We start from the raw sequence: 14,259 nt of genomic DNA on the forward strand, positions 1-14,259 counted from the left end.
TGGGAACACAACATTAGCCACTGGACCACCAGGGAAGTTCCAAAAGTTGCAATCTGAACATCAGAAAGGACAACTTATTGAGCCTTTCCTGAATGTTAGGCACTGTTTGAAGCATCTCCACGGGTTATTGCTCTGGTGAAAATCAACTCTTCTGGGACACGGCATCCCAGACCCTGTCCCCAGAATTCTTTGTCTTTGTCAAAGGATGAAAAAAAAAATTCTTTGCTTTCCAACTCGCTTCTGGCATTGCCCGGCACTTTTGCAGATTTTTGGGTCCCCGAATCTGGTCTTTTTGCATCAGCCCGTATGTCCCTTTTGATAATTACCTTGGTGAAGTGAGCGGGACTCCAGAGATGAGCAGTAAGACGCGAGTCCAGGAGCTGGTGGTGTGCTGGAGCAGGCTTGCGCCCCCTGCTGGAGCTCACGGTTTGCATCTCCTCTGTCGGTCTGGCCCTTGAGATCAGCCATCACAGAAGTATTTGCAGCATCGAAGAGAGCGGATTCTACAAATTAGGACCAGGCCCTCTCCCCCTGCCAACTGGTTGGCTGCCTCCCGACCCCCACTGGCCTGCTCACAGCAACTCAGGGGCTGGAGAAAACTCAACAGGCTTTTCCAGGCTTGCGTGGAGGTGCTTGTAGGAAACCTTTAATTCAAAGACATGCACTAAATGGAGAATTTCAGGTAGGCAGATTTTCCACTTCTGTTGTTCAGCCACAAAGTCGTGTCCCAGTCTTTGCGACCCCATGGACTGCAGCACGCCAGGCTTCCCTGTCCTTCACCATCTCCCAGAGATTGCTCAAACTCCTGTCCATTGAGTCGGTAATACTATCCAACTCTCTCGTCCTCTGCTGCCCCCTTCTCCTTTCGCCTTCAATCCACTTCTGTGTGTGTGCTAAGTTGCTCCAGTCGTGTCTGACTCTGTGCGACCCTTTGTATTGTCACCCTCCAGGCTCCTCTGTCTATGGGATTCTCAGTTCCAAACTGAGGAAGACAAGTGACAGGTCTTAAAAACTACACTTGAAAGGCACCCTCCGGAGACCAGATACATCTTTAGTGTTACCTTTTGAACCTGGAAATAGCTTAATATACTGTTTCTTATAACCCGACATCTCAGTGCACTCTGGAAATGAAACGGGAGGGTACAGACCTAGCAGAAAGTAGGTGAAGTCGAGTTTTCATAGAAGAAAAGAATGGGCCGGCACATCCTGAACTTCAGTGTTTCCCCACAAGGTGGCGCTCTCTTCTCAAGAGACGGGAACTATCAGACAAATGCTCACAGCGGAAGAGCTGCGGAGAATTGGGCTCATATGCACCTTGTAATCTATCGCCTTAGCGCAATTGGTTTGAGCTGATCAATGCTAAGGTTAAAGTCACGGGCCCGCTGCCTTGCAAATCCGTCTCGGTGATCCTGTGAGTCCGCGTTCATTATTTCTGCTCCTGGAGGAAGAGGAGCAGAAAACTCCCAGCCTTGGAGGTGGGGTGGGGGGTGTGGCCCCTGGCTGGTGAGTCTTATGTTCACCGATGAAGGAGAGTAAATTCTTTTTTTTTTTAATTAAGTAATTTATTTTAATGGAGGCTAATTACTTTACAATATTGTAGTGGTTTTTGCCATACATTGACATGAATCAGCCATGGGTGTACATTACATGTGTTCCCCATCCTGAAAACCCCTCCCACCTCCCTCCCGTCCCCTCCCTCAGGGCTGTCCCAGAGCACCGGCTTTGAGTGCCCCGTTTCATGCATCCAGCTTGGACTGGTGATCTATTTCACATCTGGTCATATACGTGTTTCACTGCTATTCTCTCAAATCATCCCACCAGGAGAGGAAATTCTAACCGAGCCTTTAGTTCTCTTAAGGAACCAGAGGGTTCCTCTGTCTCCAAATGGAAGGTAAAGAAGATGTCAGAGATCTCTGGAGAGCGTGCTTCTGAACCCAGGGTCCCCTCCTGCTCCCCTCATCTCTGGGGTCCCTCCTTCTGCCCTCTGCACATCACCAGTTCACAGCCTTGATGAAATCCTGCTGTGAGCTGCAGGGCTTAGAAGGAAGCCGCGCTGCTCAGATGAGGTACACCACAGGGCAGATGTGATGTGAGCCCTGACCATCCGCTTGAGCTCTCTGGTCAGTCGTCTCCTCACTGACCCTCCCTGGCAGGCCCTGGAGTTCCCTTTCTCCCTGGTAGCCCACCGGACCTGAACCCCCCAGCCTGAGGCCATCTTTGCCCTTTGGCCCGTTGCACTCACAGATGCCAGCTCTCGCTCCTGACCACCTCTGCTGGAGGTCACTTGTTCCGCTGGCCTGGCTAGCGTTCCCTCCGGCCATCACCTCCAGCATTGTCTCCTGACCACGGCCCCTCGGTTTCCTCCTGGCTTCTCTGAGCTGAGCCTGCTCCCACCGTTCTCGCCAGAGGTTCTGCCTGTCTCTCGGCTCCCAGTTTCCTCACCTGCCCATTGGGCACTTCTGGTCCTGTTCCCCAAGCCCTTTGCTTATCCCAGCTCCTCTCAAGTTGTTCCTCTGCCTCACCAGCAAACAAAGCACCTTCCAAAACGTCTCAGCATCACCCTCTCAGCAGGAATCACCCTGGGGAAGCAGAGTCTTGGGAATCTCATGAAATGAATCTCTCATCTCTCTGTTAAATGTTGAGGAGGCCGCCGACATCCTGTGCGTGTCAGATTATGCCAGACATCAGAGTCAAATGTACAGAGTACACAATTTTAACCTTTGCAGCCTTTGTCAATGGCATAGATAGACCAAGACCCCACCTTGCCTCTCTCTGCCTGGTCCTGACGAAGTCCTTCTGCTTCCAAGTTTTCTTACTAAGCTGATCTGAAGGGAACTGCCATGTAAGGTCGCCAGTATTCCTTGCTTCCCATCTAGTCCTTCTATTTCAAGACAGCCAGTAGCTGGAGAGGCACATGAAATCAAGGGCAAGTTTATTTAAGGTGAACAGATCAGATCTGAATGCTGAAGAGAAGGATCCAGTTGGTAGGGAAAGCATAAGTATTCGTGATTGCCTGTAGTGAAGACAAAACAGCCATCCTTCACCCAAGATCTTACAGCTCACAGGTGTAGAGAAGGCAAGAATGGGCCATGGGGTCAGTTTGAGACTCCTCAACCTTCTGGACACGTAAGGCTCACGTGTCCTGAGGACCAGCCCTGTCATTTCCTTCCTAACATTACTGCGGCGGTTCCCTTCCTCAATCCAGATCGCCACCTGCCCTCGATTCCAATCTCTTCCGGCCTTTTTTCTTGTGACACCTATGGCTGGCCCTGTGAGCGCTCTGTCTGTATCTCTGCCCTTTGCTGGGAAGCTGTGTAGCCTCCATGCACTCTGATTCTGGGACCCAGAGCTTGCTGTGGCCAACGGGACAGGAACAAACCAGATGAAAGTGCAGATGTACGAAACACTTGCCCACTTTCTCCTCCATCTCCAACTCCCGCTTCTTTATGTGAACACACCTGGACTAGCGTCCTGGAGGATGAGAGGCTATGGAGCTGAAGCATCAGCCAAGACCCTCTTAAACCAACCAGTCCTCAGCTGACCTGCAGGATGGCCCAGCAATGCATCTGCTCAGGTGCAGAAAGAAAGGTCTGTTTACGCACTCCACTGAGATTTTGTGGTTGTTTTTATGCAACAATACTGTGGCCATAGAGAGCTGTCCTGGCATAGAATGTGAGCGCCATCAGAGGTGTTCTCACCTGGAGATTCTAGGAGTGATGGAACCTCTTCCCTCATCTTTCTGTCATTCTAGGCTACTGGGAGTAGATTGGGAAAGTGTTGAGAGATTCTGGTGACATATTTTCATAAGAAAGAACACAGAGGATCATGGTTCTTTGAGCCAGATGTATGTAGGAGTGCTATCTATCTGAATATAGGGAGGGACCTTTATCATCCTTCCCTGGGCTCTGTTATTGACACTTCCTGGTAACCAGACATTATTCAGCCTGTTTAGGTGAAGAAAGGAACAACTCCTGCATGGACTTTGGGTTTATCACAAGTGATACAGCGCTTTCCATATGGAACTAAAGCCTAGCAATCACACTTCATCACCTGGATTATTACAGTGACTCTTAAATTCAAGTCCAGATCCTGCCCACCACTGCCAGATTTATCTGTCCCCAACACACTTCACTTCTAAGTTCCCTTCTCTCTACTCAAGGAAATCCAGTGGTTCTCCAAGGACTTTTGGACTAGGCCCAGCTCGGTCTGGTCCTTTAGTAGCTCTATAACCTGCACCAGCCTAGCGACAGAGGATGAGATGGTTGGATGGTATCACCGACTTGATGGACTTGAGTTTGAGCGTGGGAGATCTCTCTGGGAGATCGTGAAGGACAGGGAAGCCTGGCATGCTTCAGTCCACGGGGTTGCAAAGAGTTGGACATGACAGTGGCTAGACAATAAAACAATACCATTTCCCACACACTCTGGCGTAGGCCAGGCTCTGGGCCTTTCCCAGTCCGCGCCCCTTGCTGCCACTTCCCTGCCCACCTGCCCTTCTGCTCATCTCCATTCCACCTGTGCTGAGCCCACTGACCCTGCAAGGTTCCACCCAGCCCTCACCTCACCCACGAAGCCTCCTTAGTATCTCTAGAGAATGCTGATGTTCTGTGTTGTGAGAACATGTAACACTTGGAACTGCAAGTGAGTCTCACAGCCTTCCCATCCCTCAGTGACCAGTCTCTAGAGGACAAGGCGATGGCAGAGAATTTAGATGAGTCCTTGTCAGCACTGTCGATTAAAAGCTTCTGTCGCACCCGAGGGAAAAGCTGTAAGGAACACATACTCGGTTTCACATTCTGTAAGCCCGCAGAGGATTCATGGTGGAGAAAAAAAAAAAAATAGGATTTTCTAACCTTGTGGGTGGAGATGGCACCTTGGAGATTATGAAACAGGAAATATTTCCTTCCTAGTAGAAGCTGGGGCTTCCCTGGTGGCTCAGCAGTAAAGAATCCACCTTCCAGTGCAGGAGACATGGGTTTGATTCCTAGATCGGAAAGATCTCCTGGAGAATGAAATGGCAACCCACTCCAGTATTCTTGCTGGGGAAATCCCATGGATAGAGGAGCCTGGCAGGCTCTGGTCCATGGGGTCTCAAAGAGTTGGACACGACTTAGCAACTAAACAGCAGCTACAAGTAGAAGCTACTGTCTCTGAGAATTAATGTTTGTTCTGTGTGTGCGTGCGAGTGGACCTGTTTCAGCAGATGCAACAGTTAAAGAAACAGTCATGCCTGTAACCATTCAGATGTGAGATCACAAAGGCAATCTGGCCCATAAGGTCCTTCTGGACCCAAAGGAAAGCAGGCATCCCAAAACCATGCCCACTGGATGCTCATGGGATCTGGGGGTCCGTGGATGTCAGCTAATCTAGGAAAAGTCCAAGACCCCCTCAGGCTAGGTGATTCAGCCCTGAGAAATGTACTGGGGGGGTGGGGGGGGTGGGGGAAAGGAGATGGTGGTGGCATCGTGGTCCCTTTGGATGCACAGAGATTGGGTTTTCTCAAGGGTCATTGGAGATTCCCACTGGGGAGGTTTGATGAAAGGAGATGCTTTGAGGGGAGATATGGGAGTTCTACTTCTGGGAGCCAGGTTAGGGGCTAAATTTGCACCCCGAGGGCCACCTATGTGGAGGCATTAACATTTCAGATGCTGTCTCTTTGGAACCCAGTAAAGTCCCCTTTATTGGTTTGGCCAAAAAATCATTTGGGTTTTTCCATAAGATGTTACAGAAAAACCTGAACAAAATTTTTGGCCAGCCCAATATTTAGTACTCAGCTTTATCCCTTCCCCTCCAACATTTAGTTCATTCTTTTCATTGACCTAATTCTCATGAGCACACCTTGTACAGCTGGCCTGAGGCCACGGGGGACAGAGAAGGTCATAATGGAGGGTTACTAGTGCACCTCTGCCTTCTCAAGGGCTTGTGGCTTCTTCACAGTTGGTTTTTCACTGTATTGTTGTTGTTCAGTCATGTGCATCTCTTTGTGACCCCATGCACTGCAGCACACTAGCCCTCCCTGTCCTTCACTGTATCTCCTGCAGTTTGCTCAAACTCATGTCCACTGTGGCAGTGATGCTATCCAGCCATCTCATCCTCTGTCGCCCCCTTCTCCTGCCCTCATCCTTTTCCAGCATCAGGGTCTTTTCTAGCGAGTCAGTTCTTCGCATCAGGTGGCCAAAGTATTGGAGCTTCAGCTTCAGTATCAGTCCTTCCAATGAATATTCAAGGTTGATGTCCTTTAGGATGGGCTGGTTGGATCTCCTTGCTGTCCAAGGGACTCTCAAGAATCTCCTCCAGCACCACAGTTTGAAAGCCTCAATTTTTTGGCGCTCACCCTTCTTTATGGTCCAACTCTTGCATGCATACATGACTACTGGAAAAACCATAGCTTTGACTGTAGATGCTTCAAATAAGGAAGCAAGGTGGGAGGCCTGAGTCATCTCCTGGCTCAGGTGGTGCAGGCAGAGAACTGCGCCTGCGCATGGCAGCTCCATGTATGCATCAACCAGGCTTCTCCTGAGAAGCAGAATCATGTGTGGGCAGATACACTGAAAGAGATTTATTATGAGGGGAGGGCCCTGTGGATGATGGTGACTGAGGAGTCCCATGACCTGCCAACTGCAGGGTGGAGGCCCAAGGAAACTGGTCCTATGGTTTTAGCCCACACACCTGAGAACCAGGGGAGCTCATGGTGTAAGTCCCAATCTGAGTCCCAGTGCCTGAGAGTCAGCAGCATGATACAAGAGGGCAGGAGAAGGGTAGATGTCCCAGCTCAAGCAGAGAGCAAAGTCGCCCTTCATCCACCTTTTTGGTCTATTCAGGCTCTTAATGGATGGCAAGAGGCCTGCCTGTATTGGTGAGAACGATCATTTTTACTCAGTGTATTGATTCAAATGCTAATCTTTTCTGGGAACATCCTCATAGACACACCCAGAAATAATGTCTTGCTAGCTCTCTGGACATCCCTTAGCTCAGTCAAGCTGACACAGGAAATTAACCATCACTGTGTATAAGCAGATACATTGCATGACTCAGCTGAGTTGAGTACTGTAGTTTATTAAAAGTAAGTATTGTAGTAAATTTACAACATGTGTGCTCAGTCATGTCTGACTCTTTGAGACCCCAAGGACTGTAGCCCACCAGGCTCTTCTGTCCATGGAATTTCCCAGGCAAGAATACTGGAGTGGGTTGCCATTTCCTACTCCAGGTAATCCAGGGGATCTTCCCAACACAGGGATCAAACCTGCATGTCTTGAGTCTCCTGCATTGGCAGGCAGATTCTTTACCACTGTGCCACCTGGGAAGCCCACAATGCAGAATTATTCTAATATGGTCAATAATCAGATTAAATTTAATGCAGACGCAACAGTGTCACAATGTTACTCTTCAGCTGAATTAGACAGCTTCACAGTGTTATCAGATGATGCATCATTCATGCCATCGTAAGGCATTTGAGAACTTTATGCAGCAAATTTTGGTTAAGGGTCAGTCAGTCAGTTCAGTTGCTAAGTTGTGTCTAACTCTTCGTGACCCCATGAACCAGAGCATGCCAGGCCTCCCTATCCATCACCAACTCCTGGAGTTTACCCAAGCTCATGTCCATTGAGTCGGTGATGCCATCCAACAATCTCATCCTCTGTCGTCCCCTTCTCCTCCTGCCCTCAAACTTTCCCAGCATCAGGGTCTTTTCAAATGAGTCAGCCCTTTGCATCAGGTGGCCAAAGTATTGGAGTTTCAGCTTCTACATCAGTCCTTCCAATGAACACCCAGGACTGATCTCCCTTAGGATGGACTGGTTGGATCTCCTTGCTGTCCAAGGGACTCTCAAAGAATCTTCTCCAACACCACAGTTCAAAAGCATCAATTCTTTGGCACTCAGCTTTCTTTGTAGTCCAACTCTCACATCCATACATGACCACTGGAAAAACCATAGCCTTGACGAGACGGGCCTTTGTTGGCAAAGTAATGTCTCTGCTTTTTAATATGCAGCCTAGGTTGGTCATAACTTTCCTTCCAAGGCGTAAGTGTCTTTTAATTTTGTGTCTGCAGTCACCATCTGCAGTGATTTTGGAGCCCAAAAAAATAAAGTTAGCCACTGTTTCTACTGTTTCCCCATCTATTTGCCATGAAGTGATGGGACCGGATGCCATGATCTTAGTTTTCTGAATGTTGGTTAAGTGTGAGATCTGATTATTCTGAATAAGCAGAGAGAGCCTTGACGTCATGAATAATTGTGACTAGCACTCTTACCTAAGCAGGCCCTCTCTGAATTAGTATTATAGTAGTCAAACCACAAGCCAAGCCGATTCAATAAAGAACCAGACCCAAGGCTCTCTCACCCAACACTGCTAATTTGGTTATAGCAGAACAGTATCATTAAATTGATGCTAATTTAATTATTATTGATTTTTCAGGAATTCTTTTGAGGGGTTGCAAGTTATAAATTTTCTTTGGTTTTTATAAATTTAAAAAATTTATTCCAAGTTTTATGTTTATACATATTCAAGTAACATTATAAAAATTTTTAAGTCAAATTGGAAAGTCCCTGAAAAGGTTTCCCTTTTAGGAGATTATTTATTACTCTAGTTTGAAACAAACTGTGATTTGGGAGAAAGATCTTTGCCTTATGTTTGTGTTATTGGCATTATAGACTTGTCTCCTGTGCTTCTCCAATTAGTTTTATGCACGATAAACTTGGGCTTCCCTGGTGGCTCAGCAGTAAGGAACTCACTGCAATGCAGAAGACGTGGCAGGAGCTGCGGGTTCAATTCCTGGTTTGGAAAGATCCCCTGGAGAAGGAAATGCAACCCACTCCAGTATTCTCGCCTGGAAATCCCATGGACAGCCCATGCAGCTGAAAAAGAGTCAGGCACGACTTGGCAACTAAACAACAAACAGTGATAAACTCGGCTCTCTGATTATTTATCATGCATTGTTGGTTTACCCCGTAGCACCAGGCACAGTACTGGGCATGTAGTAGGGGGCGGGTAAATACAGGGCTGTGTGGGAGTGATCTGGGCTCCTTGAGTGGAGTGAAATTGATTGGAAATGGATTAGAAAGAAATGGAATGAAATGTGTCCCTATCTTGCAAAATATTTTTTTTCATTAAACATTAAAGGGAATTTTGCCTTATAAAGGCAAGCAAACTGAGGTTGCTTTCAAAGAGATTAAAAATTATGCAAAAGACATCACTGAAAAATTAGTATCTTCTGAAGTTCATATATGCAGGGCAAATATGTTTAAATTCTTTTCAATATCCCTTTCATCAGCAAACATTTAATAGCATTACTGACATCTGAGTTGTTTGTGGGGACCAAGATAATAGAAATCATTGACTCTCAAAGAGCTCAAAATCCCATAGATCGTATGGCAGCATCAGAGGTGTAAACTTCAAAGAACATTATTTCTCCTCTATTTCTCATTAAATACTTATGTTCTGGGAAAATTCCGTAGCCAGGCTATAAGTTCTGATACGTACTAGGGCCTTTGTGTCTCACATGGTGCTTAATACAGAGGAGCTGCTCAGTCAATACTTATGAAGTAAAAAGGTCTTTAAACTTGACAAAAGGGAAGATAAAAAACTCCAGTAATCTCCAAGAGTCCTGCCCATGCACATCCAGGGAATCCACGCAGCTGCCATATGTCCTAGCACACGCCTCTGCTCCTGGGTATACACAGCCAGACACATACACTCTTTCCCTGTTTGCAGGGCAGGGGGACGGTCTGAAGTAGAACTGTAGGATGGGCAGGCAATGTGAAGCTGTGTCCTTAGAAGACCTTCGCTGCATCTGGAAATCTGACCTGACCGGCTCAGAGCAGGTAATCCAATCCTGGTCACACTTTCAGTGAGTTCTCACATATCGACAGCCTTCCTGATACGTACCCAGGCCTGAATTTCCCCCTGGGCTAGCCCAGGCCACCCGATCATTTCAGGTCTTTTTTTTTTTTCATTTTCAGGTCCTACCCTGTGGCAGTCAGGATCCTAGTTCCCCGACCAGGGATCGAACCTGTGCCCCCTGCATTGGGAGCACAGAATCTTAGCCACTGGACCACCAGGGAAGTCCCTGGCTGACCATTTCAGTGCAAGAACGGAGCTTCTGTGGGTGGGGCTTGACTGCAACCCACATGCCCTGCAGAGGAGTCCACTACCCAGAGTTAGTTAGGGACCAAGCTGGCCCTGGTGGGCATGCCTGTTAGGGCCCCCAAGGGTGGGCTCAGTGCCCTTTTCTAGGATGTAAACAGGGCAAAAGGGAGAGTCCAGCTTCCGTCCACAGGAACTCCTGGGCTTTGGGTCACGACAGGTGGCAGGGCAAAACTGCCTGATGGCCTGGTAATCTGAGTTTTAAACAAGATCCGCAGGTGATTCTGAAGTTGGAGGACTACTGAGTGTGTTAAGAGCACCCATGATGTTGGCCCTCCCACCCTGCTGAGGTTCAGAGTTGCTCCCCTCCCCTGGCAAAGGCCATCCTGAGATGCCACCCTGGACGGCTGGGAATTGATCTGTGGCCCACTAACCTCCCTCTGCCACCAAACCAGTCCCTGTCAGCTGCTGCTGTGGCCTTTCAGACCATTCAGATGGGAGCTGCTCGGATGTTTCTGTTTCACTCTCCTGATTGAGAATGTTAGTCACCACCAGGGCCTCGCTCTGCCCTCCTGGCCTCCTCCCCGCCTCTGCAGCTGGTGGCTGCACCTTCCTTTTCTTCTGCAGCCATCCCATGTCTGCCATGGAAAGAGAAAAGGCTGTGAAAGAGAAAAGTGGCTTCGATATTGCATCTCTTGCCTGTGTCAAGAGCTGTGAGCCTCGTCCAGATCAAGGGCTCTATTATCCATACTGGCAGGTCGAGGGCCAAGTGCTAAGGACTCTCTTCTCCAGTATCAGCTCAGAAAGAGAGCGATTAGAAAAAGGAAATGGGGGCTTCCCTGGCTGTCCAGTGGTTAAGACTTCATCTTCCAGTTCAGGGGGTTTGGGTTCCATCCCTGGTCAGGAGCTAAGATTCCCAGGTGCCTCATGGCCGAAAACCAAAACATAAAACAGAAATAATAATGTAACAAATTCAAGAACGACTTTAAAAATGGTCCATATTAAAAAAAAAAAACCCTTAAATAAAAGGAAGAAAAAAGAACTTAAGAATTTTCTCTGTCCTGTCCTCTCCCGTTCCTTCTGATCCCTCAGCATCACATCTTTGCATCCTGGACCTGACGTGAATCTACAATGCGAGTATGACAAAAGTTCTGTTTGCCAAGGGATCAAGTAGCTTTATCTTCTGTCCCTAGGCTGGTCTTGGACCTTTAAAAACCAAGCCCCCTTCCTTGTACCTTAAAGCTGGTGGAGAGATTTGGCACCATTGGGTTCTTAGTTCAATGTGCTTGACACTCCATAAATAATGATTATTATTCTGAAGGGCAAATCCAGCCATCGCAGAAAAAACTAACCTGATAACAAGGAAGACAGAAATCAGTCAAATGAGGCTTTCCTCCTGTGGGCTGGATAAGTCCCTTACTTTTAGCACAATATTTTTCTTTTTCTGATCGGGTCTCCTGGGTGGTTGGATTTCATTGTGGTTTCACCCAATTGAGTACCAACTGCAAGCTCTGCTTGGCCAGTCGTTTCCAACACTGGCTTCATTCGGTGATTAGGATCACCCAGGGAGCTTTAATAAAGTACAGTTTCTTCCTTGTTGAGACTCCAGTTCAGTCCGTCTGGGATGGAGCCCTGGCATCTGCGTCTTTCTTTGTGTTGAGTTAGGGAACCACAACCCTATACCACGCTAAGTGCCGTGGGGATACAAAAGGATCATGACCCTGCTATTGCCTTTGAGGAGCTTACGATCTAGTTGGGGATCGGTATTTTAGACACTCAGCAGCATTTCATTTTATCAAGCTCATAAGAATAAGGGAAAGTCCATGTTGGAAAAGAAGATGGAGAGGGCAGGATTGAGGTGGGTGTTTCCACAGTGTCTGTGTGTGTGTGTTTAGCTGTGAATTTCACCTATGGATATTTTCCTGCCCCTTAATTGGTCCATTGTTTTGTTGAGGACTGGAGGTAAGAATGCAGGCTTGTAAGTTCATTGAACTAGAAGAGTTATCTAATCCAAATGCCTGTGTTTACCTTCGAAGACACTGAATTCCAGAGAGGTGATGTGATGTACCAGAGGTCACACAGAGGTCTTGGCAGAGCTGGAGGTGAATCTTGGGCTCAGCTGAGCATCTGGCATCCAGGGAGAGACAAGGACTACCCACCACAAGCAAATTCCTCTTGAGGAAGGGCACGGTAGAGAGATTTGTTACAGAACCCATTATGAAAATATCACCAACCTCGCTCAGTGGTCCCACAGCACTCCTGCACTTGGGGCTTCATTTCTGCCCACCTCCACCTCTTGTAGCTGTTGAGCTGAGGAAATTCACGGAAAGGGCTTTTGGACTCGGGCAATTAGAGACAATTTGCCACCTGTAATGATTGCTAAGTACATCTTACATCGGGGTTCTAAAGCCATCCCAAAGCCTCTGGGGTCTAGGACCTATCAGGCTAGACTGGAAGGGTATCTTCCTCTGATCTGTAGTCCTCCTGTTTTGGGAAAACCTAGTTAAATAGTCACAGAAACATCGAAACAGAGAGAGTGCTCATATTTGGATCAGCTGTCAGTAAACGTCTAGGGGACAGGAGAGAAGCTAGAAGGAAAAGTAGTCTCAGGGATAAGGAATGGAGTAGGAGTGGAGAGTATGGAAAAAAACAGGCCCTGATGTTTCTGGAAGCTGAGACAACTGTTTCCCTTCTGTCTTCAGTGACGGGAGACAGTGTTAGGACGCGGGCTTTCTCTTTTGTGTCTTTTTCTACGTAGGCTGGGTTTCTCTTCATCACCTCCTCCACCAACCTACTGTGGTCTTGAGTGATCTGACCCGAAACAACAGCAAAGCAATATACACTAGGGAGGGCTCTGTTGCCCCTTACATTTCTGTTGGATTATGGACTTGACGTTTTTCAGCTTTGTAACGTATATGGTGGTGTGTGTATGTATGTGTTCAGTCATGTCTGACTCTTTACGGCCCTGTGGACTGTAGCCTACAAGGCTCCTCTGTCCTTGGAATTTTCCAGGCAAGGATATTGGAGCAGGTTGCCACTTCCTACTCCAGAGGATCTTCCCAATCCAGGGATTGAGCCCGCATCTCCTGCATTGGCAGGCAGATTCTTGACCCCTGTGACACCTGGGAAGTGCTTTCTAATATATAATAGTGTAATTAACATCTCACCAGGTCCAGAGGATAAAAGGAATTGGTCTAGCTGTAAAAATCAAGGAGACGTAGGAATCAAAGACAAGGAAAGCAGATGGGCATCTCTGTGTACTAACTAGAGGATTTTTCCTCTCTTGGTACTTGAATGTATGCAGAAGGGCAGTATTGCTAAGATAAAGCTGCTGCTGCTGCTGCTGCTAAGTTGCTTCAGTTGTGTCTGACTCTGTGCGACCCCATAGACGGCAGCCCACCAGACAAGATAAAGCTGTTTGTGAGTTATTCCCCCCTCTTCCTGCCATATTTTCTGCTTTGAGCTTGCAGAAAGAGATCTGTGAGGACTTAGCTTGCTCTCTCCCTTCAAGTCAATTTTTTTTTTTTCCAGCTGAAGACACTGGAAGGCACCCAACTCTCAGAAAATGCTTAAGGACCCCCAATTCAGGAGCCCAGAAAACACAACATCTAGCCAGCCTTGCTCCAGGCTGCTTTGACCTTTGGGTAGTTAACTGGGTTTCTGCCTTGTACCAAGAACTATGTGTCCATGCAGTGCCCCTTCCAGGAGCTGGTTTCTGTCTTATTGTCTCATTCTAGAATTTCTGCCCGGTTCTCTTATCTGCTAATCCTGTGTCAGGGACTCTGAGGAGTTCTTGTCAGTGCTTCTCAGTGTCTGGGGTCCTGTCCCTGAAGCCAGCTCCTCTGGCAAGTTCTCTTGGCTCTTGTACCCTGTTGACAATCTAGGTGGTTCTATTATGATTCAGGGAAGCCATTTAGCATCTGTGGTGGGCTGAATAATGGCCCCAAAGATGTCCATGGCTTAGTCCCTGTACCTTTGAATGAATAGATTGGGTTACATGGCAAAGGGAACTTCACAGATGTAATAAAGGATTGCATATTTTAAAATACAGAGTATTTCCTTTGTACTTTAAAAAAAAACAACTTTTCATTTTGTATTGGGGTATAGTCGACTAACAATGTGGTGACTTTTTCACGTGAACAGCGAAGGGACTCAGCCTTACATACACATGCATCCA

At 47.5% G+C, this 14,259-nt stretch overlaps 1 long non-coding RNA gene across 1 annotated transcript in view; it reads left to right on the plus strand.

Annotated features, from left to right (window-relative positions):
* LOC123334811 overlaps positions 1-9,814 on the plus strand; it is a 71,002-nt gene extending 61,188 nt beyond the window's left edge. The window contains exon 3 of the long non-coding RNA XR_006552951.1: positions 9,711-9,814. This is a non-coding gene — a long non-coding RNA (uncharacterized LOC123334811). The remainder of the gene's footprint in view (positions 1-9,710) is intronic.
* Positions 9,815-14,259: the final 4,445 nt, after the last annotated feature.

Source organism: Bubalus bubalis, chromosome 8 (assembly GCF_019923935.1).
Source record: "Bubalus bubalis isolate 160015118507 breed Murrah chromosome 8, NDDB_SH_1, whole genome shotgun sequence".
NCBI classification, from domain to species: domain Eukaryota; kingdom Metazoa; phylum Chordata; class Mammalia; order Artiodactyla; family Bovidae; genus Bubalus; species Bubalus bubalis.